Consider the following 22683-nt stretch of genomic DNA (forward strand, 5'->3'; position numbering starts at 1 on the left):
CGACTGCACAGAGGAAACACGAAGGTGTTGCTGACAAACTTCAGCCAGGAGTTCAAGCACATCAACAAGGGCACGACGATCGCATACATCGAGGAAATTCTGGAAAACAGCAATGCGTTTGTCCTCTCGGATTCCGCCGCATCTCCCCCGACGACCATGGTTGCCAAACCAGACTACGACATTAATCCAAGTCTCCCCGTGATTAAGCAACAGCAGCTCAGAAGTCTGCACCGGCGATACAAAAGCTGCTTTTCGACGTCATCGAGGCTTCGACAAACACCAGTCGCCAAGCATCGCGTAATCACCGAGGAGTACGCTCGACCACTTCGCCAGAGCCCTTACCGAGTTTCGCCGCGAGAACGTGAAGCTATAAGAGAACAAGTCGACGAAATGCTGCGCGACGACATCATCCAGCCGTCGAAAAGCCCGTGGGCATCCCCTGTTGTCCTGGTGAAGAAAAAGGACGGAGCCCTACGTTTCTGCGTCGATTATCGTCGTCTGAACAAGATTACGAAGAAGGACGTACACCCCGTCCCACGGATAGGCGACGGATTGGATCGGCTCTGCAACGCTAAATACTTTTTGTCGATGGACCTCAAGTCTGGCTTGAGGTCATTACATACAGCTTGAGGACATTACATACAGCTGCGAGCTCGTTCCTTCCAAGTTTCCCTTGCACTCGAAGATGTTTCAGTAATCGGCAATGCCATTTTACTGATGAAAAACGCACAACTGCAAATAAGAAAAACGCCACAAGTGATACGCGGATTGCCAGCAAAACACAGTGCAGTAATAGCTGGGTCAATCCGCGTGCGTTTCGTATAAGGGCCCTCTAATTCTTACGGGGATTTAGCGGTGCACGGAGGCGAAAAGGGATAAACACAACAATGCGCGTCATGATTCGAGTTTACGCGGCGACGTCGCACGGTTCACGAGAACAGTCAACCACATTCACACACGCGCACACACTACGCTCGATGTTGGTGTGCCGCGAGATCAGATCGCGCTGGCGGCCCGAACACGATCGAGGAAACACGCTGACACGATCCACACCACCTCTTCATCATGTCACGACAGTTGCACTGGCTCGTAGCATTGAACCACAAGACACAGCAGTCGTCGTGTAATCGCTACATGACAGACACACTCAGCGACAAGAAGACTGTTGGCGCACTCGTTTCCACAAACACACAGGATGTTTAGTTGCCGTGAGGGTCGCGCGCTTTGAGAATCGCACGTTTTAGCGACGTTATGCCGAAAGTTTTCCGGTCCAAGCGACTGTCAGCCTTCATTTTTACACGACTCCTTCGTTCAATGCAACCGCTATGTGTACGCAGCACACTTACATGCAAGAGATTTCACAGAGCATACGGGATTAAGCGTAAGCAATCACCAAGGCTCGCGCGGCGATTGAGTGCAAACGAACGAAATGTAAACACGCGGAATCGAGGCGATCAAGCCCTCATTACGCTCTCTTGAGCTATTTTCTTGGAGCACTTATTTGAAATTAAAGGACTAAATTTAGCAGTTCCAGTCCTTCTTTCGTTTTTCGTCACAGTCAGGCACCAGAAGGTTTTATTTCCGCGCGTATGCAGATATTTTTTCACCTCACGAATGCCGCGGCGCCGTGGTTTAGCGTGGGCATCGTCTGCTACAGGAACTTCCTAGGTGGCGCGCGCGGCAGATGGCGCTACCTTGAAAATTATAGAGCACGGAGGAAGGAAACTAAGGAGAGGCCCTGACGTCACTCTTTGTGAAGCAAAAGTGAAGCCGGAAGTTGGCCTTGCTCATGGCGATGCTCCGCCTTTTGTGCCGCCCTCCCCTACTGTTTACACCTTTCGCGAAACCACGCCGCGCTGCGCGTGGTTTCGCGCGCGGAGCGCGCGCGCTCGCGCAACATCCGGCAGAGCACGGTGCAGGTAACACAGCGCAACAAGACACGGTGACTAACGCAAACCCGCGCACACAGCGCCTTTGCCACGGCACGAAACCTACCAGAGCAACACGTGTGAGCGCTCAAAACCATAACAACACCGCCATTGTGACCCAAAAGGCGTGGCCATAGAGCAAAAAAAAATAAAAAGCAGCAAAAAAATGAGAACGTATTACGTCATTTCCGCCACACTTTTCTCCTAGCGCGCGGAGGGGGTAGGGCCTCTCTTTAGTTAAAGAGCCCCTGAAACGGTTCGGACAAATTTTGTAGGCGCGTAGGGTACAGCTTAAGTAGAACATTCACACCACAATTGAAGTGAAGCGTTACGTATTAATGTAGCTGCAAGCGATTAGAAATTACCCTCCTCCCTAGCTATGCTTTTCCTCCTCAACTCGCTCGCCGAGCGAGCGGCGCTAAGCTCCGCCTTCACTGGTTCAGCGTCACGATGCGACGTCACATCGCTCACTTCCGGTTGTTTAGGAGCACGCCCCCTCCCGCGCGAGACCTCTCCGCTAGCCGCTTGGCCGTCGACCGAGAGCTATCGAAGCAGCGCGCGTTGCAAGCATTCTGTCGTAGCGCTGAACGTGTCCGGTACTCCGCTAAAAACAGGCAAGCTGGTCATTTCGGCAAATGTCTGGAGGCATAAACTCAAGCTGATGAAGGAACTTTAGCGTAGACGTACGTGAGCAGCCTGATCGGTCTGCACGGTCCAGACTCTTGCTGGCGCAGCGCTTAACCAGTCAAACAAAGCGCTAATATTGCTCTAACCAAGTGTAAAGCATTTTAAACATTTATAAATCAACGTGTTGATGATTACACTCCTGCGAAAAATACACACCAGCAGCAAAGAATACACTTCGTTGCTGCTACTGTGTATGGTTGAGCTCTGTGCCACCAGGTGGCTGCACCGTGCAGACCGTTCACATTTGCCCTTCTGCTCATCTCGTGGCTCATCCCGGCACAGTCAAGCGGCCAGACCCTGTCCCCTTGCGATTGCGTTTGCCCTAATACTGGACTCGCGGTTTGCAGGTCGCTAGGTTTGCAGTCTACAAGGCAACAAAGTCGAATCATAGTGCTCGCGAAAAGACGGAGACCGACTCTGACCGCGGAGCTCTCGTCAAAATGGAGTACGTTGTAACACAAGCAGACGACACTTGCTGTGTGCCGGAAGTGCTGAAGTGTACTAAAAATCTATTCTTGTGTATTCTCTTTAAGTTATTTTCTTTTTACAAAAACAAAGTAACTAACATTCCAACTATTACGAGCATCATTTGTTCACCATAAAGTTGGAAAAATTATCGACCACGCGCCCTGGTCAGCCAATCAGATAGCTCGCCCATGTGACGTAATATGGGTTATTTGCATCATATGGGTAGGGGCGGCCAAAATCGTTTCGGGTAGTCGGACGGGTAGTCGCCAAAATCGTTTCAGGGTCCCTTTAAAGGGACCCTGAAACGATTTTGGCGATTTTCTACAAACGTACTGAGTCGTTAGAGTACGTTCTTCTGATCATTAATTGATGCATCTAAGTGCTCTGCGTAAAGCGTGTAATTTATTATGAGGTTTTAAAAATACCCATCGCTGCCGATCGCAGCGCACTGCTCGGCGGAATTTTAAGCCGCCCCTACCCATATGATGCAAATAACCCATATTACGTCACATGGGCGAGCTATCTGATTGGCTGACGAGGGCGCGTGGTCGATAATTTTTCCAACTTTATGGTGAACAAATGATGCTCGTAATAGTTGGAATGTTAGTTACTTTGTTTTTGTAAAAAGAAAATAACTTAAAGAGAATACACAAGAATAGTTTTTTAGTACACTTCAGCACTTCCGTCACACAGCAAGTGTCGTCTGCTTGTGTTACAACGTACTCCATTTTGACGAGAGCTCCGCGGTCAGAGTCGGTCTCAGTCTTTTCGCGAGCACTATGATTCGACTTTGTTGCCTTGTGGACTGCAAACCTAGCGACCTGCAAACCGCGAGTCCAGTATTAGGGCAAACGCAAGCGCAAGGGGACAGGGTCTGGCCGCTTGACAGTGCCGGGATGACCCACGAGATGAGCAGAAGGGCAAATGTGAACGGTCTGCACGGTGCAGCCACCTGGTGGCACAGAGCTCAACCACACACAGTAGCAACAACGAAGTGTATTCTTTGCTGCTGGTGTGTATTTTTCGCAGGAGTGTAATCGTCAACACGTTGATTTATAAATGTTTAAAATGCTTTACACTTGGTTAGAGCAATATTAGCGCTTTGTTTGAGTGGTTAAGCGCTGCGCCAGCAAGGGTCTGGAACGTGCAGACCGATCAGGCTGCTCACGTACGTCTACGCTAAAGTTCCTTCATCAGCTTGAGTTTATGCCTCCAGTCATTTGCCGAAATGACCAGCTTGCCTGTTTTTAGCGGAGTACCGGACACGTTCGGCGCTACGGCAGAGTGCTCGCAACGCACGCTGCTTCGATAGCTCTCGGTCGACGGCCAACCCAAGTAACCACGGATATCCGTGGGACGTCCACCATAAGTCCCAACGTCCATCCATCCGGATATCCAACACGGACGTCCGTGGGACGTACATGAAAAGTCCATATCCTGTTTGGATGTTCGAAGGACATCCCACCGGGATGTCCATGGGACATCCCATTTTGAACGTCCGCTGGCTGTCCATAAATAGGCATGCCCAGGATATACACTAGTGAGTTATATATAAACTAGGATAAATATATTGCCGGAAATTTTAGTTTGTTCATATTATATCTGTTTATTTTTGTTCTCTATCGGACACAGTTCATTCTTTTTTTCAAAGCAAAATAAATATATTTCCAACTTGATATAAATTCTGCCCACTTTAACATCGCAGTATTAAAATACGATTTTTTTCTATCGGTAGGTCATACAAACAATTTGTAGTTTGCTTTAAAAAAAAATGCTTGTGGATGACTAGCAGAATATATAAGCGCCCATTTGAAGCCACTTATTCGACCTAGAGCCAAGCACTCAAGTTACCCCTCATTATGAAAAGTTCCTGATCATAGAGTTTTGGTCCTGACCTCCTAACATGTAGGTTCAGGTTTATCATTGGAACAGGAAGTAAAACACGTTGTTGGGCTAGTTGGTGCATTGTATTAAGAAAAAAACCAGCAAAAAAAAAAGACGGACACAGGAAACATACACAAGACAGGCCTCTTCCAGCCTCTTTCCTGTCTTCTCGTATGTTTCCTGTGTGCGCCTGTTTTTGGCTGGTTTCTTAAAACAGGAAGTTGTCTGCAGTGTTCAATTGTGCATACAATAATATCATTATAGGTAACAAAAACAAATCTCAAAGGCTACGCTTTTGGTGGCTGCATGCGTTGAAAGCGATTACGAAAGCTATAATGCGTCAGAGCCGCCATGCATTGACAGTAATCTCAAAGGCTATGTTATTCTGGCGCCGACAGCTTTAGCAGAAACTAAAAAAACTCGAAAATCAGATACCGAATATTCCCAGAATAAGTAAATATTTAACTGTGTAATAATAGAATATTTAAAAAACCTATTTATGTTTGCGTAGATGCACGTGGAAGTGTTAGAACCTTGGCAAAGCAGAACGCTGCAGTCATCCAATCCAATCCAAGCTCTAGCCATCGTCGCCACGCCATTTTTTCATTCTGCGATCGTTTTAGGGCAGCGGAGCAGCGTTTGTCACCTTCCGTGCCTGCCGAAGTCTCCTACTCAGCTACCAAGGTATGACAGCTACATCGATTTCTTTTTTAATTCGTTTGGGTATTGAAATGTGTTTTCTTCACAGGTGCCAGGATGCCTAGACTGCGGGAGAAGCCGCACGCGCGAAAAAAGAGCGTCGCTGGAAACAAAGACGATATTCGAGGACTTCGGATCTCGCACCGGCAGCCAGCAGTCAACAGCTCGAGAATTCGCAAGTCTAGAACTGTGCAGTGGCGCGTATACCCCGCACGCATGCATTAACATGTGCGGTCGGGCTGTCCCTGCAAACATTTGTACGCCTTGTGATGTTGGTCGCTGCACCGAGGCGACATCGGAAGTTCAGGACGGTGGTTGTGACACTACGCTCACTAAGGACAATGTGCCTTGTTTCCCTGATGGATATACTCTACGTGACGCTTCGGATGGTTCACTTCGCTGTGAGAACGGAACAGGATCCCTTAGGAGAGGTGTACGCACAAGTCAATGCGGGTTTTCTGGTAAGCAGGACCCCGGAGTCTACATTTTTCTTTAGCTACCGCGGACTCTTCATTGGCGCCCTTTTGATTCTCCTGGCAAAGAGCTTCTCCTGGCTAATGCGCTCATGATCAGAGCTGTAGCCGTCAGTAGCAGCAAGATCGCCTGCTGATCTCTACGAAAAATAAAAAGCTCCTTTTAAAAAAGTGAAGAATATATTAGTTGTTTTTATCTACAAGTTTGTTTAATATCGTGAGAATATGGTCACTACGGCCACGGCGGGGACATTGTAAACGAGAGTACGCATTCGATGGCCAAGTGAGTTTTAATAATTGTAAGAACGCACTACGCCACGAGAAAGAGCTATTGTTTAAAGAAAGTGAAGAATATATTGATTGTTCTTCACTAATAGTTCGTTTAGCTACGTCAGAATGTGGAGACATTGGGAACGAGAGTACGCATTTGACGGCAAGTTGACTTACGAGAACGCACTACGTCGCGAATAACATTTAAGCTGCAATACCATTAAGCATGTCCGTGTGGCACCCCGCGAATGACATTAAAGTTTAAGGCATTAGCCAGTTAATGTCATTTTTTGTGCCCGTGTCGGTCGCAGAGTGCTAGTGAAGTGATGTAGTCAAGATTAATTCCTTCATGTCATTTCTGTTGCTTTCGCTGCTTAATAATGCTAATTGATGTATTTTTGCTCTTTCTTTTTATTCCATGCTGCAAACACAAATGTCAAAGCAGGGTGGGCAATAAGTATTTTTTGTTCTGCTGTTCTCTACCTTGTGTTGTGCTATTGAAATTGCAAGTTTTCTTCTTTATCCGTGTATTTATTTGTTCTTTGAACAGTACGCATATATCTGCTTATTGGTCTTTTTATGTATATGTATAAGGTGACAATAAACGTTTAATTGTATTTGGAAGTTGGTGTAAGTTCATTTCTCGTTTATTTAAAACAAGAATGCATTCAAGCATTAGACCGATGTAATATATGTATATATAATGGTCCGGTGCTTGAATGTGTCCCGGCCACTACTGTCGCTTCAAGGCATGTGTATATCTGGAATATCCCCGGGAAGACACACACACACACACACACACACACACACACACACACACACACACACACATATATATATATATATATATATATATATATATATCCTGAACGTCCCCTGAATGTCCATGCTGGATGTCCGCGTCGGACGTGCTACGGATGCCAAAGCGATTACCTTTGGATTCCCCAGGGACGTCCCTCGGACGTACGTCGGACATTCATTGATATCCCACGGACATCCCGAATATCCAGAAAGGACGTCCGTCGGACGTCGCCCGGATATCCGTGGTTACTTGGGAAGCGGCTAGCGGAAAGGTCTCGCGCGGGAGGGGGCGTGCTCCTAAACAACCGGAAGTGAGCGATGTGACGTCGCATCGTGACGCTGAACCAGTGAAGGCGGAGCTTAGCGCCGCTCGCTCGGCGAGCGAGTTGAGGAGGAAAAGCATAGCTAGGGAGGAGGGTAACTTCTAATCGCTTGCAGCTCCATTAATACGTAACGCTTCACTTAAATTGTGGTGCGAATGTTCTACTTAAGCTGTACCCTACGCGCCTACAAAATTTGTCCGAACCGTTTCAGGGGCCCTTTAGTTTCCTTCCCCCGTGTTATTAGCACCGAGAACGAACTACAGGGGCGCTGCGAGCGCCGCTCGCGTGACGTCAGGGCACGGACTCGCGCCTGTCGTCTGCTACAGTTCGGGCGTTGTCCGGGCGCTTTCTGCGGTGTTTTCGTTTGTTCGCCCTCGTTCTCTCTGCTAGTATACTTACGGTGGTCGTCTCAAATATATTCTTACGACGTCTTCCTTTGCGAACATTTATTCAAAGTGCTAATTTCTTAGACAACAATGCAGCTCTCGAAGGCAACGCTACAGTGCCAGCCGAAGCGACGCAGACCAGCCACTGCGGGTTTTTCATGCGCGGATAGACAATCGCAAAAGCATAGCCTATAGGAATCCAGTTATGATACCATACCTGCCGCGGTGCAACAAGTATGTCACAAAGCTGGCTATATATGACTTCTACAGCAGTTACATTGATTTTATTCCGCTAAAATAGGTTTGCTCACGACGAGTAGTTATGGTATAATATCGAATTTTTGCATTTCCTCACAGAAACGCTCGGCAGTAGAACGGGGACTTAACTAATACTGGAGCTTAAATTCTACACGCCTCACTTGCTTCTTTAACTGCCTGTCAACATTAGGCGGTTCTTCACGTGTTTACTTTTTTTAAGCGGCGGAAATTTGAAGTAAAGTTAATGAAGGCTTACAGCTATTTACAGAGTACAAATAGGAATGTACCAATATATATTTCCTTTTCCGTGTTACACGTTCAACTCACCTCTTTAGGGCGCGTTTGTTAATGATTAATAATGTAAGTTATGTTCCTCTTTTTTTTGTCTATATTACCAAGTGTATATCATTTATTTATTTCAATGCGGCAGTGTGTTTTGCATTGTTATTGTGGAAATATTTCACTTTTCTTTCATATATTGTATAACTGCAATGCTTTATGGTCACTATATAAATGTAATTTATATGGCGCTTGATGTGTTACCCCATGCAGCCATATTGTACCTAAGGGGGTGAGGTTACCTCAAGCCGCGTCTGTGCGACTTTTTTCCCTCATCCACCTCCACTTACCACTCCTCTGTACATGTGTGTGTGTAAATGGAAATTAATAAATCAAATCAAACTCACTTGAGAAATTTACTGGTGCTTGCTGCTTGAGGAATATACATGACGAATCTGTTTGGCGAACTGACACAGGCTGCCCGGCCCAATTTTTCTAGTGAAGTATGCCTGCTGGACCGCATAGCTGCAGCCAGAAAGAAGTCGAAGCGTCAATGATTACTAGTATGGGACATATTGAAGATATCGACATTCCCCCGGTGGAGGGTCAGAAATCAAGTGAAAGTATATGCAAGGCTTGTGGTGCTTTCTTTATGAATGTTTGCGATTGGATGGGGAACCAGCGCTGGAGTTTTCACGACGCCTGCAGCGCCGCCCTGGCGGTCAGAACGTGCACAATGTAGCCTCCCCCGCGGTCGAAAATTGCATGGTAGTGGCGTTGCGTGCTCTGAAAGTGGAAGGAAAACAAAAGGACGCCGACGATAGTGTTGCGTATACAAGTACCACAACTACGTCGGGATGAGGGAGGATGTATCCTACTGCGTCTCTCCATCTAAACCCTGCGAACAAGAATAGAGGCGGCGTTGGATCCAAGCAGTCAGGCGATCGGAGTAAGTTCCCGTCTTGTCGCGCGGTCAAGCGGACGCACGCTGGTCTCTAAATCGAATTTCGTGTGTTTGCTTGGTTTATTCGATAGTTAAGACGGTAAGCCGTGACAGACAGTAGCAAACAGCAGAATCTGCAGTGGGCATTTCGTCGGAAACAAAATGAGCAATAGCATGCACCATCCGGCATATGTACCAACCATTTTTCCTTCGTAATACCACCGCCAAGCCCCTTCCAACGCCACCGCACCAAGCGAAAGATACGAAAGGTAAATATTATCCATTCATTGCCAAGAATTATGTGGGAGGGAAGCTGCCTTGTAATACGAGTTGTGTGCGCGTACTGCCGGCGGACGCGCGACTAAGCTGCCTATGTGTTTTTTTAAAATGCGCATGCGGATGAGGACTCGGAGTTGAGATGCAACCGGTAAATTTATGTAATTAATTCTAAATGTAGCCAGCGTTGTTACGGATCCAGCAGCGGAGCACTCAAACCTTTGCTTGTGCGAGTCAGCTGATGCGATAAAGCTTTCTTCTCCATTGCCACGTAATATATGCACCCCGAGCATGACAAAAGGCGGCGGAAAGCCCGTGTACGATACATTGGCCGCATGCTTCCAAACATCCCGGAAACACACACTTTATACACGGACACATCACGCACTCAAGAGGGCTATACCTCGGTAGTTTTGGATGGCACCGAATCCCTGAGAGACTCTGCTGCAATGCGCGGAACAAATGCCGCTTACGGAGAAATTCTCGGTGTTGCTCTTGCAATTCGATTCGCCATCCGTGTTCCTGAGGAAGTGTATATATTGACGGACTCGCAACAGGCATGCCGGGCATTCCTATCAAGACATGGCATCCCGAGAGCGGCACACCAAATTCTCAAACAGATCCCGCAAAATACACCAACCACAGCTCCTCGCATTCACTTACTCTGGACCGCTGGTCATACCTCGCTGCCGGGTAACGAACGCGCACATGCGGTTGCCCAAGAAATTTCCCTCCGGGCGACTCGGCGTGGTGAGGCGACTAGTTCAGAGCGGGGGGATCCCTTGCTCCGTTATAAAGACATACTCCGTCATTATACACGCATTCGTCGCACCCACGCCGCACCACCGCCGTCCTTCTCGTGGGAGGAAGCAGTGGCATTATGCCAGTTACAAACCGCAACTTTTCCTAATCTCGTCTCTCTCAATAAATTCTACCCACACTGTTATGCAGATCGTTGCCCTGGCTGTGGTAGCTCGCCCACAATCTTCCAAGTCACGATTGAGTGCACTGCAAACCTCTTTCCTCCCTTGCCAACTCTCCTTTACCCCCTACGCAACAAAGAGCTGTGGGACGATGCCCTCCGCGACGGACCTCCCTAGGTCCTCCGAGCAGTGATACAACGGGCTCGAAACATCGCCCGAATCATCTTAGGGACCCTGGACTGAGGGTTCCTCCCACACTGCTCTCGCCATTCAAATATTATTAATAAAGGTGTTTTACTCTCTCTTCTTCATTGACTGCTGTGGCGAAGTGACATTAGAATTTCTTATGTCTAGCTAGAGAAATATGGAATGTCTTCAGGCCAACTAATACTTCCGAAACCATAGCGCAGCACGACCGGAGCCGTAATTGCTAGATTTGCGAGGCAGCTAGGCGCAACCGTTAAAGAAACGCACGTGCTCGCCGCGACACACTGTGAAAAACATATAAAGCTTAAAAAGCTTCTTTCGTCATTTCTTCACTTGATGGCGCTAGCTTCTTCACGAAAACTGTCCATTTGAAGCGGCGCGAAAACGGAAATATACGAACTATAATACGGCCGCGCACGTGTGTGTCGTCTGGTCGGGAGGCTGGAATATGCCGCGTCTCGTCGCCAGGGCGGCGTGCAACGCACTCTTTTCGACGCGCCGCCTATCCAGCGCTGGTTCCCCATTGGAGCAAACTTAATTTGCCTGCAAGGTTCTCTTTTATGTACCGACGAAGCGAATAGTTATCCGTTTGTATAATTGAATAACGCTGGATCGAGACATGGGCAGACAGAAGGTGCTTGAATTTTCCTTTTGTATACAGGAAATCTAAGCTGCGGTGTAGTAGCTCGAGAATACTTTAGCCATTCCAGTTGGCGCTGTAAAAAACATGCTTTATGGTTTTAATTCGAAGTTGTAGTGAACTGATGGGTTTCGCGAAGATATCGTGCCTCGCCATACGGACAGTCGATTGCTACCGTTACGTGATCAGGGGTGTGCCATATTGTCGATAAAGGCTACTGAGGGCCACTATAAAACATTTCATCACTTTCAATTGAGTGGCTCTCGATCTTAACAACGAAACTTTTCTCTCAGGTGATTGCTACTATGGTGTTTGTGAATTAACTATGTAAATACTCTACATGACGCGCCGTCGTGTTAGCAGCCATGAGCAATTCGTTTTTTGGAGGCCTGTTTCAGAGGGGGATGAAAGTAGCAGCAAACTTTTTCATAAGAAATGCGCGCCTAACTATTTTTTTTACGCATTAATGAATGGCCATATTTGAATAGAACAACACACCAGAGTAATAGGAATCATGATGAGAGCTTCGCTGGGCAGTGTCTTTCTAAAATCAGATAACATGTTGACGCCAATTACCAAATTTTTCTTCCACGTAAAATGCAATGCCTCTCATAGCTAAATATTAAGGGAATGTTAAATGTTTAGCGAAGCATCATACACAACTTCGCGCGTTGAATTTGCAGATATTCTTTTTTTAGTCAAAATTTACCGATAGACACGGCGCATATATATGCATTGCAAAACCTTGTAGACCCCTTTAACGCTACTTAGCTTGCGATGTCCAAGCCGCAAAGTTTCTCGACTCACACGCTTTTGAAGAAGAAACTGTGGTTATGGTATGGCAGCTGAAAGAAGCCGACGTATTCTTCAATACGTACGGCTCGAGCCACCCATACCCCAAGCATACACGAAGGGAACGAGCGCGCGCGGCAGCCGAGCGAGCCGGAGCGAGCGGCGGCCTGGCCGTGACGTCACTCACGAGAGGGCGCCACTCCTAATTCTCGGGGCTAATAGAGGGACCTTAGACGCGCGCGGCCGCACGCGCCGCACCGCGTCTGAGTGCATACGGCGTTAGGCGCGGAGGTTGCACCGCATGGCTATGCGCGGCGGCGTGGAGATCTTGCATTTGCGCTACTAGGTTTTTTGCGTCTGCGCCGGAAGCAGCCGCACACGTCACCCGCCAGACGCGCCTCACGTGACCACGGCGAACTAACGTGGCCTCCGGAACGATCCTACGCGCGGTATGCAGGCATAGGGTTACTATACCGACTCTAGAGGACAAGCTACCCATAGCAATTGGATTTCTCCGTTCTTTCTACGCATGCGCGAGGAGCAGTGGTTGCGCGAGAGAAATGTGGGGACTTTCGGTCCTTCAGATTTATCTTCGCCTAAGTACTACGGAGAAGAAAGTTGTTAGCTCCGTTCGTCCCTAGCCGAGCTGGCAAAACAATCGACAGAATGCGTGGCCGGCAAGGCGAAGAAGCCGTGTCCAAAGTGAGTTTGTTGCTATTTTGTTGCGACGGTAGCATATTAAATTTTTATAGTCGCAGGTGGATGCGTTTGGAAGTGAGGTGTCTTCTCGGATGACTTTATCGGCAAAGCATTACGTCGTGCTGATGCATTGTTCATTAGTGTCATTGAGCATACCACACACTTCAGGGGAATCGCGGGAAAGGAAACAATTTCTGAATTCAACTGCCGTGCCAATGAATTAGTTCTTAATGTAACAGAGCATACAACACACTTGAAGATTCATGGGAATGGAACGTTTTGTACTGTGTATGTGAAAGTACTAAAACTTGCGTCGCCATGCAATCTGAGCCGTAGATCGCTGTGAAAGCTGTACAGCCACACTGGCAAAACACTACGCCCTGCGGATGAATACGGAACAAATGTATGCTACAGAAAAATGGTCGTCATGCAATTTCATAGCAGTAGACCCTTGGAAAGCTGTACAGTGACACTGATAATGGCTACGTGGTGCAGATTCGTAGCGATTATGAGGTGCTTTTGCGCAAGGGCCATTAATGAAGGAGCGCGTATTACTAATCACGGCTGTTACGATGTTTAGCTCATATACGGCGAGCTCTATGTGGGCGAAACCAGGGCTCAGATCGCTACAACCACGCGCGCAATAGCTCTGAAGGCCTGCCAGTACACTTGTTCGGCGTATCCGTGCTGGTACTGCGACAGGAGACATGACGTAAGGTGCGTACACTATTGGCGGCGAAGAGTTACGGAGTCGCCATCTATCGGAAGCGCCTCGCTGGTTTAGTATGAGGGATCACGTGGCGCGCTCCTTATTAGCCCCGAGAACGAACACGGGCGGCGCTGCGAGCGCCGCTCGCGTGACGTCAGGGCACGGACTCGCGCCTGTCGTCTGCGACAGTTCGGGCGTTGTCCGGGCGCTTTCTGCGGTGTTTTCGTTTGTTCGCCCTCGTTCTCTCTGCTTGTATACTTATGGTGGTCGTCTCAAATATATTTTTACGACGTCTTCCTTTGCGAACATTTATTCAAAGAGCTAATTTCTTAGACAACAATGCAGCTCTCGAAGGCAACAACGCTACAGTGCCAGCCGAAGCGACGCAGACCAGCCCATTGCGGGTTTTTCATGCGCGGATAGACAATCGCAAAAGCATAGCCTATAGGAATCCAGTTATGATACCATACCTGCCTCGGTGCAACAAGTATGTCACAAAGCTGGCTATATATGACTTCTACAGCAGTTACGTTGATTTTGTTCCGCTAAAATAGGTTTGCTCACGACGAGTAGCTCATGGTATAATATCGAATTTTTGCATTTCCTCACAGAAACGCTCGGCAGTAGCACGGGGACTTAACTAATACTGGAGCTTAGATTCTACACGCCTCACTTGCTTCTTTAACTGCTTGTCAACATTAGGCGGTTCTTCACGTGTTTATTTTTTTTAAGCGGCGGAAATTTGAAGTAAAGTTAATGAAGGCTTACAGCTATTTACAGAGTACAAATAGGCATGTACCAATATATATTTCCTTTTCCGTGCTACACGTTCAACTCACCTCTTTAGGGCGCGTTTGTTAATGATTAATAATGTAAGTTAAGTTCCTCTTTTTTTGTCTATATTACCAAGTGTATATCATTTATTTATTTCAATGCCGCAGTGTGTTTTGCATTGTTATTGTGGAAATATTTCACTGTTCTTTCATATATTGTATAAGTGCAATGTTTTATGGCCACTATATAAATGTAATTTATATGGCTCTTGATGTGTTACCCCGTGCAGCCATATTGTACCTAAGGGGGTGAGGTTACCTCAAGCCGCGTCTGTGCGACTTTTTTCCCTCATCCACCTCCACTTACCACTCCTCTGTACATGTGTGTGTGTAAATGGAAATTAATAAATCAAATCAAACTCACTTGAGAAATTTACTGGTGCTTGCAGCTTGAGGAATATACATGACGAATCTGTTTGGCGAACTGACGCAGGCTGCTCGGCCCAATTTTTTTAGTGAAGTATGCTACTGGACCGCATAGCTGCAGCCAGAAAGAAGTCGAAGCGTCAATGATTAGTAGTATGGGACATTGAAGATATCGAAATTCCCCCGGTGGAGCGTCAGAAATCAAGTGAAAGTATATGCAAGGCTTGTGGTGCTTTCTTTATGAATGTTTGCGATTGTATTGGAGCAAAGTTAATTTGCCTGCAAGGTTCTCTTTTATGTACCGACGAAGCGAATAGTTATCCGTTTGTATAATTGAATAACGCTGGATCGAGACATGGGCAGACAGAAGGTGCTTGAATTTTCCTTTTGTATACAGGAAATGTAAGCTGCGGTGTAGTAGCTCGAGAATACTTTAGCCATTCCAGTTGGCGCTGTAAAAAAAATGCTTTATGGTTTTAATTCGAAGTTGTAGTGAACTGATGGGTTTTGCGAACATAGCGTGCCTCGCCATACGGACAGTCGATTGCTACCGTTACGTGATCGGGGGTTTGCCATATTGTCGATAAATGCTACTGAGGGCCACTATGAAACATTTCATCACTTTCAATTGAGTGGCTCTCGATCTTAACAACAAAACTTTTCTCTCAGGTGATTGCTACTATGGTGTTTGTGAATTAACTATGTAAATACTCTACATGACGCGCCGTCGTGTTAGCAGCCATTAGCAATTCGTTTTTTGGAGGCCTGTTTCAGAGGGGGATGAAAGTAGCAGCAAACTTTTTCATAAGAAATGCGCGCCTAACTATTTTTTTACGCATTAATGAATGGCCATATTTGAATAGAACAACACACCAGAGTAATAGGAATCATGATGAGAGCTTCGCTGGGCAGTGCCTTTCTAAAATCAGATAACATGTTGACGCCAATTACCAAATTTTCTTCCACGTAAAATGCAATGCCTCTCATAGCTAAATACTAAAGAAATGTTAAGTGTTTAGCGAAGCATCATACACAACTTCGCGCGTTGAATTTGCAGATTTTCTTTTTTTAGTCAAAATTTACCGATAGACACGGCGCATATATGCATTGCAAAACCTAGTAGACCCCTTTAACGCTACTTAGCTTGCGATATCCAAGCCACAAAGTTTCTCGACTCACACGCTTTTGAAGAAGAAACTGTGGTTAAGGTATGGCAGCTGAAAGAAGCCGACGTATTCTTCAATACGTACGGCTCGAGCCACCCATCCCCCAAGCATACACGAAGGGAACGAGCGCGCGCGGCAGCCGAGCGAGCCGGAGCGAGCGGCGTCCTGGCCATGACGTCACTCGCGAGAGGGCGCCACTCCTAATTCTCGGGGCTAATAGGTTTTGCTGCCAGCGCTCACTGAAAACACCACGCGCGAGCTCTCCCTGACATTTCTGTAAGTACTTTCGAGACGAGAGAAGTTTTTTACTGTCTAAGTAATAATCTTGGTCAAACTGAAAGCACAGAATCGTTTACAGACGCTATCTCTTTACCGGTTACGTACAGTGAACGCCACTGCGCGCGGTCGCCGCGATGGAGTCTCCCGAACCGGCTTCTTGAAACGCTGAGAGCAAACTATGTCAGATATGCTTTATAGTGTTTGTATAACAACATGGAGCGTAATAGAATGAAGCCTCAATGCAACGATCGCACAGATTCGCAGCGACTGATTGCGCGTCTCATGGCATGGTGCGTTTTCGCACCGTGCCATGAGCTTTAGGCCGCAGAATATGAGCATTTGACAATATACAAGCAACCAATGTTGCGTGGGCGCGACCAGAGCTGTTAAAAAATAATTTAATTGTAGAGACTTCGACGCCTACGGAGACTGTGATGTGCCGTCGCGATGATTCAATCTTTTTTTTTTCTTCTAAATTCTTGGACGTTTCAATATTATTTCTCGAGTTGCGTCCCACTGTATGCTTATCGGTGTTCTCAGCGCGCGATTTCCCGCTGCTTCTTTTTTGTAATCCAGTGTAGTAATTCTTAACAGAAACATGACCATATGCCACGCTTTTTTTTTATGTGCTTCATACCACTTCCTTTCTACTACAGTGAACTTGCCAGTATCTATAGCATCGACAAGTTCATACACCAAACCGTCATGACATTAGTCGGGCAGCGGACTCGGGCGAGTGTCTCTGAACATCGCAGACCCGGTGCCGTGGCAGAAATCTTCCTCGCGTCTGTTCTTGCTGCATACCCTAGTTGTAGCCGATGAGTGTTTGTCGGTTTTATGTTTCGCGAGCCAAGCTTCACGCAGCTTCTTGTCCTGCGGCTACGTGTGAATAAGGCTGACACCGGGCTCCGTTGCGTACGTCCGGCACTGCGTTGTTGGCACTGCATGTTGCGCGCCTTCCAAGGCAGCCACTACCTATTGTAGTGCTTTCAAGCGTTGTAAAGGAAACACTCGAAGCGGGAAAATCTCGCCACTAAATGAGGACCGTAGCGTACGAGGGAATTTAAACTCGTTTTCAGTTCGCTTCGGCTAAAGTGAACTAGACCATTGGGTAGTGAGCTGACTCTCCGGTGGCGGCGTGCGCTCCCGCGTCGCCGGAAATGTGAACATTTTTATGTTTTCCCGGGGACCCGCGCGGAGGCGCTGTCGTCGTCGTCAATGTAAACCTCCGCTGCCTCAGGCGCTGCCTTCCTGGCTTTGCGCGCCGCTGCCTCCGCTGTGCTTTCTTTCATGTGTTCCGAAGTTTACATTACCAATTCTAATGTTTATAAGAAATCATCGTAGGGAAGTATATCGTGCGTCGCTATTGCGTGTGAAATGGCACCACGCCGTTTGAACCACTGTTTTGCGCCCGGCTGTAAAACGGGCTTTGTACATGTAAAAGGTGCCCCAAAGCCGTCGTTATTCAGCGTGCCCAAGGATCAAGCACTTCGAAGACTGTGGGAAAAAAACCTCCATCGAGCGGACAAGCCTCTCGAAGACACAAATGCCGTGTGCGAACTACATTTTGAGCCGCGCTACGTAATTCGCGACTATGTACACATCAGTGGTGGCAAGGAAGTGCGGATCCCACGTGGTAAGCCACTGCTTAGCAGTGATGCTGTGCCAACCATTCTTCCAAACCTACCCGCGTATTTGACGAAAAAAGCTGTGAAAGAGAGGCCTGCTCGTAAAAGGAAGTCAGAGAGTTGCGCGTCTCCGGCGAAGCGCAGACCGTGCTCGAACAGTGATACGACGGTGTCCTACACAAGCGCTGCAACGATTGCTGAGCAAGGCGCGGCCTCCTCGACGGAAGCAGGCGTGGAGCCGGACGCCGATGCAGAATTTTCATGCCCACTGGGTCAGCAGGAACCCATGCTGTTATTTGACAGTCTTCAGGTACCGTCGGAGCAGTGGACCAAGCACAGGTTTCCTGGACACGACGGTGTCGTGTACTGCACGTCTGTGTTGACATCAAGAAATGAGGTGTGCTCAGAAAAAGTGGTAATGTTCTTTCAGTCACAGACGCACAGTTACTACAAAGTGTTTGTGAGAGGAATTCTGCTAAAAGAAAGCACATTGCAAACAAGCGGGGAAGCAGAAGATGTGCTGAGAGCAACTGATTCCATGAGTGTTTGCACTGGAGTAATGCGACTTGAAGATTATGAAGAAAGGTATTTTACGAAGAACCTTAAATCCCACATAGTGACCCTCGAGCAAATGTACTTCAGCAGCAATTGCCTGGGTCAGGTCGCTGAAAGAGGTAATTATGCTGTCCATTTTGCCTAATTTGCAACTCATTTTATGTTGCGTTCATTGATTTTTTGGCTCCGTGGGAACTCAATTCAATGCACTTTTCTTGCAGGTACGCAGTGTGTGTCTTGCCGCTACTTGAAACGAGCACTGCAGATCAGACGAGCGAGGGTCAAAAGAACTGATAAAAAGAGCGGCCGATCTGTTGTGCTTAAACTGCGAGCTGCAGCGAGAAGAAACATGAGGCTAGTTGTTCGCCTAGGAGATGTGAAAAATGAACTTGCTAAAATGAGAGGGAGAAATGCTGCCATTCAAGCAGAAGCATTAGAAGCACAGATCTCAAAACTGCCCCCCAGACAGCAGGAAGCTGTTCGACAGTGCTTCGCAGCTTCAAAAGTGAAACCTAATGGTCTACGCTACACGAAAATGTGGGTCCTGGACTGCATAATAATGAAGATGAAAAGTCCTCGTCTGTATGAGCATCTTCGCCGTAATAGCATTCTTTCCGTACCGTGCAAATCAACCCTCAAGCGTTATGTATCTGCATATCACACTGTGTTTGGCTTCAGCGACAAAGTTCTGAGGCAGCTAAAAGTGAAGTCAGCTGAGCTTGATGCCTCGAAAAAACATGGTGGATTAGTTATAGACGAGCTAAAGCTGTCGGAACACTTTGCAGTTAAAACGTCTGGGGTTATTGAGGGTTTTGTAGACCTAGGCCCTTTCACAGCAGCCAAAGACAAAGGTGTCCCATGTGACCATGGCATGGTTATACTATTTGTTCCCTTTCAGGGAAAATGGAGCCAGGTAATTGGCTATTTTGCCACACATGGCAACATGAAGGGCGACATTCTTGCCAAAGTTGTTATTGAGGCAACCGTATTGGCCGAAAAGAGTGGCCTTTTTGTTGATTTCATTACATGCGACGGCGCAAGCTCGAATAGAAGGATGTGGAGGATACTTGGGATACAAGCATCAGCTGAGTCTACCACCTGCAAAATTCAGCACTCCAGCGATGCATCACGAAACCTCTTTTTTATATCCGACTTCCCTCATCTTATCAAATGTCTACGCAACTCATTGTTGAAATCTGGATTCAACACTCCAGCTGGCCATGTAAGGCTCTTCTTCATCTTATTGAGGATTTTGTTGTGCTATTACTCACTCTTGAAGCTTAACAGGGTCCTCTCCAATTTCTTTTTAGGTGGATATGCAACACGTAAAGGAAGCCTACAAAATGGATTCCTGCAATGTTACCCTCAAGGTTATGCCAGGGATAACACGATGTCATATTGAGCCAAACGCATTTGAAAAGATGAGAGTCAGTTATGCGTTCCAGCTTTTCGGCACTAAAGTGCTCCAAGCTTTTCACCTGTATAAGGACACGTTAGAAGCCACTCTTGGAAGAATGGATGCAACTCAGGAATTCTTCAGGTGAAATGCCTATTTTCTCTTCTGCTACTTAATTTTAAAAGTAATGAAACCTTTGCATTATGGTTTTGTTAGCTGGAAATGATGTTTAAGTCTAACTTGGTGCAAGCAACATCTGAAGAGCTTTTTTTGTGTATTTCAGCAAAATCCACCAGCTGATATCTGTGATGACCTCACGGTTCCCTGCGGAAGCCCTCCGGCCAGATTCCCGAGCAACAGCTGTGCTGCAGGATTTTTTATCCTATCTTAAAGCATGGGAGGAGCATGTAAAAGGGACAGGTGGCTTTGTGAGTGAGTCCACGGCAACAGGTCTGCGTGTAACCATTTCAAGCACATTAGGCTTGCTAGATTACCTTACAAGAAAAGTAGGTTTTAAGTACCTAATGACCTCCAAAACTAGTCAAGACCCTCTTGAAAACCTTTTTGGGATCGTTCGACAGTCTTCTGGCAGTAATGACCACCCAACACCAAGTCAATTTCTAGTTATCATTAACTGCTTGTCATTTTATGGGCTAGTAAAATGTGCCAGTCAAGGTAACTGTCAGCAGGACGAACTGGGCTCCCTCCTGGAAGTTGACAGCCTGCCAGACACTGCGCAGAATGCAGCAGACTTTCATCTGCCAATGAGTGCTGCTAAGAGCATTCACACAGCTCCATCCTCCCAAGACCATAACCAGCACATTGCCAGCAGTGACTCAAGAATAATTTTTCACATCGCCGGCTATGTTGCAAGAAAATGCGTTTTAAAAACCAATTGCCAAGACTGTCTGACCCTTCTCACTATGCCTGCCCCAGATGAAACTTTCCAGCTTGCGAGGCTGACAAAGTTTCGTGACAATGGAGGGCTCCTCTATCCAACTGGTCGCTTATTTGGTTTCATAAAGAAGCTTGAGGACTTGTTCACAGGCTGCTTCTCCCATGGACAGCTGCACTCTGACAGCATTTTAGATGTGCTGACAGTTGTCAAAGCCAGACTTGGCCAAGAGGTTGGTTGTTCCAGTCATGCTTCCACCCTTTCTCCAAAAATAATCAAATTCTATGTCACTACACGACTTCACTTCTATGTTAAAAGTATAAATACTGACAAGTCGGGGAAGCGCCAAAAGGCAAAGCACTTGAAGTTGAGCCGCTGCTCTTGAAATGTGCATGCTGTCTGCATTGTCTACTTGTTGCATTGTGCTTGTCAAGATAATAAACTTTTGTTAAAGTTGTTCAACCACCATTTTGTTTGCATTTTTTTCTCTTTTTCTTTCATAAAATATTTCCTTAACAATAAGTGTGGCTATACCAACATCACTCTCTGGAAAGGCAGATATAGGAAATTATGCAGTATGTTAGTGTCGGGAGAATTAAATGCGTTTTATGTTGGAATAATGTAGAGCAACGACTGATGTATAGGCGCATGTTTTCTGGCACATATGTGACAAGCTACAGCATGGAAGGTGTTTTAAACGGTTTACCTTTTGTTTCAACATTCATGTGCGATTAAAACTTCATATCTATGCTGCTTAACATTTCATTGATATACCTCTATTTTTCTTCCACAATATGCTCAGCCAGAGTCAAATAGGTGGGTATACAGGAAAGGCATCGTTCCAAAGGTGCCTGAATTGCTGTAAGGACTGCAAATAGGGTAACGCCGAAAACAAATTTCTGCACGCGCGCAACTCGATAACACCGCGACATATGGATCACTTACGTTCTAATCAAAGACAGCAGTAAAACTGCTGTCTTTGACAAGAATGTAAGTGATCCATTTGTTATGTCACGCTATTATTGAGAAAATATACCCAAACTTGCTGTCAATGGAGAGGAACCCCACAGCCTTTTACTCGGCGCAAGACGCGAGTTTTCGATACGAGTGCAAGCTCAGCAAAGCCAGCGTTACAAAAATGGTGATTAAAGAAACTTTTCCCTCATGAAAAGAAAGACGAAGTACTACTGACAAACAAGCATACTGTCCAAGCTCTTTATTTATATGAGAAACGAGCATTCAAGAAATTAGACCGTTTCTACAGCGACGACCACGTACCTTTCGCACGGCCAAAGCGCGGCCGCTTACATTGAATACAGTGGTGGCGCCATCTAGCAGGCGAGACGTAAACCGCGACAGCGGATGGAGCTCAGTCAGCCCACTACCCAATATTCTAGTACACTTTACTTCGGCGCTCCCGAAGAAGCCGACGCGGCCGCTATGTCCACGTGACCCCTAATAGCACGTGACGGCGACGGTGGCGCCAGCTTTTCCAGTGGTGGAGCTCGAGGCCAATATCCTCTGACAGTGGCCGGTTTCCACTGTTGGTATACTTCTCCGCAATACACTGCATATGCTTGATTGCGTGACACTGGTGCCTTACGGCGAAGCTGACTTTAGGCAAACGGCATTGTGCAACACTCGAGCCATCTTGTCCGTCACTGCGGATAGAAAACGCATACACGTTCAAGCTACTTGAGCTGCATTACTTTGTCGATGTTTACCCCTCTTTACTAAATGACGAGATTAACGTACGCCTGTGTGGGTGATATAAAAGATTGATAAAAAGCCTGGTAACCTATGTGCGGTCAGTCAAAAAACACAATGCACGTGTCCAGGCTCCTGTAAAAAAAAATGCAATTCAGTGATGACCCTCCGGAGGTGGATCCGCACCTATGTAAGCACAGCTGTTTCATCAGT

The 22683-nt window shown here is 46.9% G+C and overlaps 2 long non-coding RNA genes across 2 annotated transcripts; both read left to right on the forward strand.

Moving 5' to 3' along the window:
- Window positions 1-5097: 5097 nt before the first annotated feature.
- LOC139057050 (uncharacterized) lies at window positions 5098-7033 on the forward strand. Its single transcript, XR_011512549.1, has 2 exons — window positions 5098-5651; window positions 5716-7033. It is a non-coding gene; the product is annotated as an uncharacterized lncRNA (long non-coding RNA).
- A 12536-nt stretch (window positions 7034-19569) lies between these two features.
- LOC139057051 (uncharacterized) lies at window positions 19570-20209 on the forward strand. The gene is made up of 3 exons (XR_011512550.1): window positions 19570-19694; window positions 19783-20012; window positions 20152-20209. It is a non-coding gene; the product is annotated as an uncharacterized lncRNA (long non-coding RNA).
- Window positions 20210-22683: the final 2474 nt, after the last annotated feature.

This window comes from Dermacentor albipictus, chromosome 3 (genome assembly GCF_038994185.2).
Source record: "Dermacentor albipictus isolate Rhodes 1998 colony chromosome 3, USDA_Dalb.pri_finalv2, whole genome shotgun sequence".
NCBI classification, from domain to species: Eukaryota; Metazoa; Arthropoda; class Arachnida; order Ixodida; family Ixodidae; genus Dermacentor; species Dermacentor albipictus.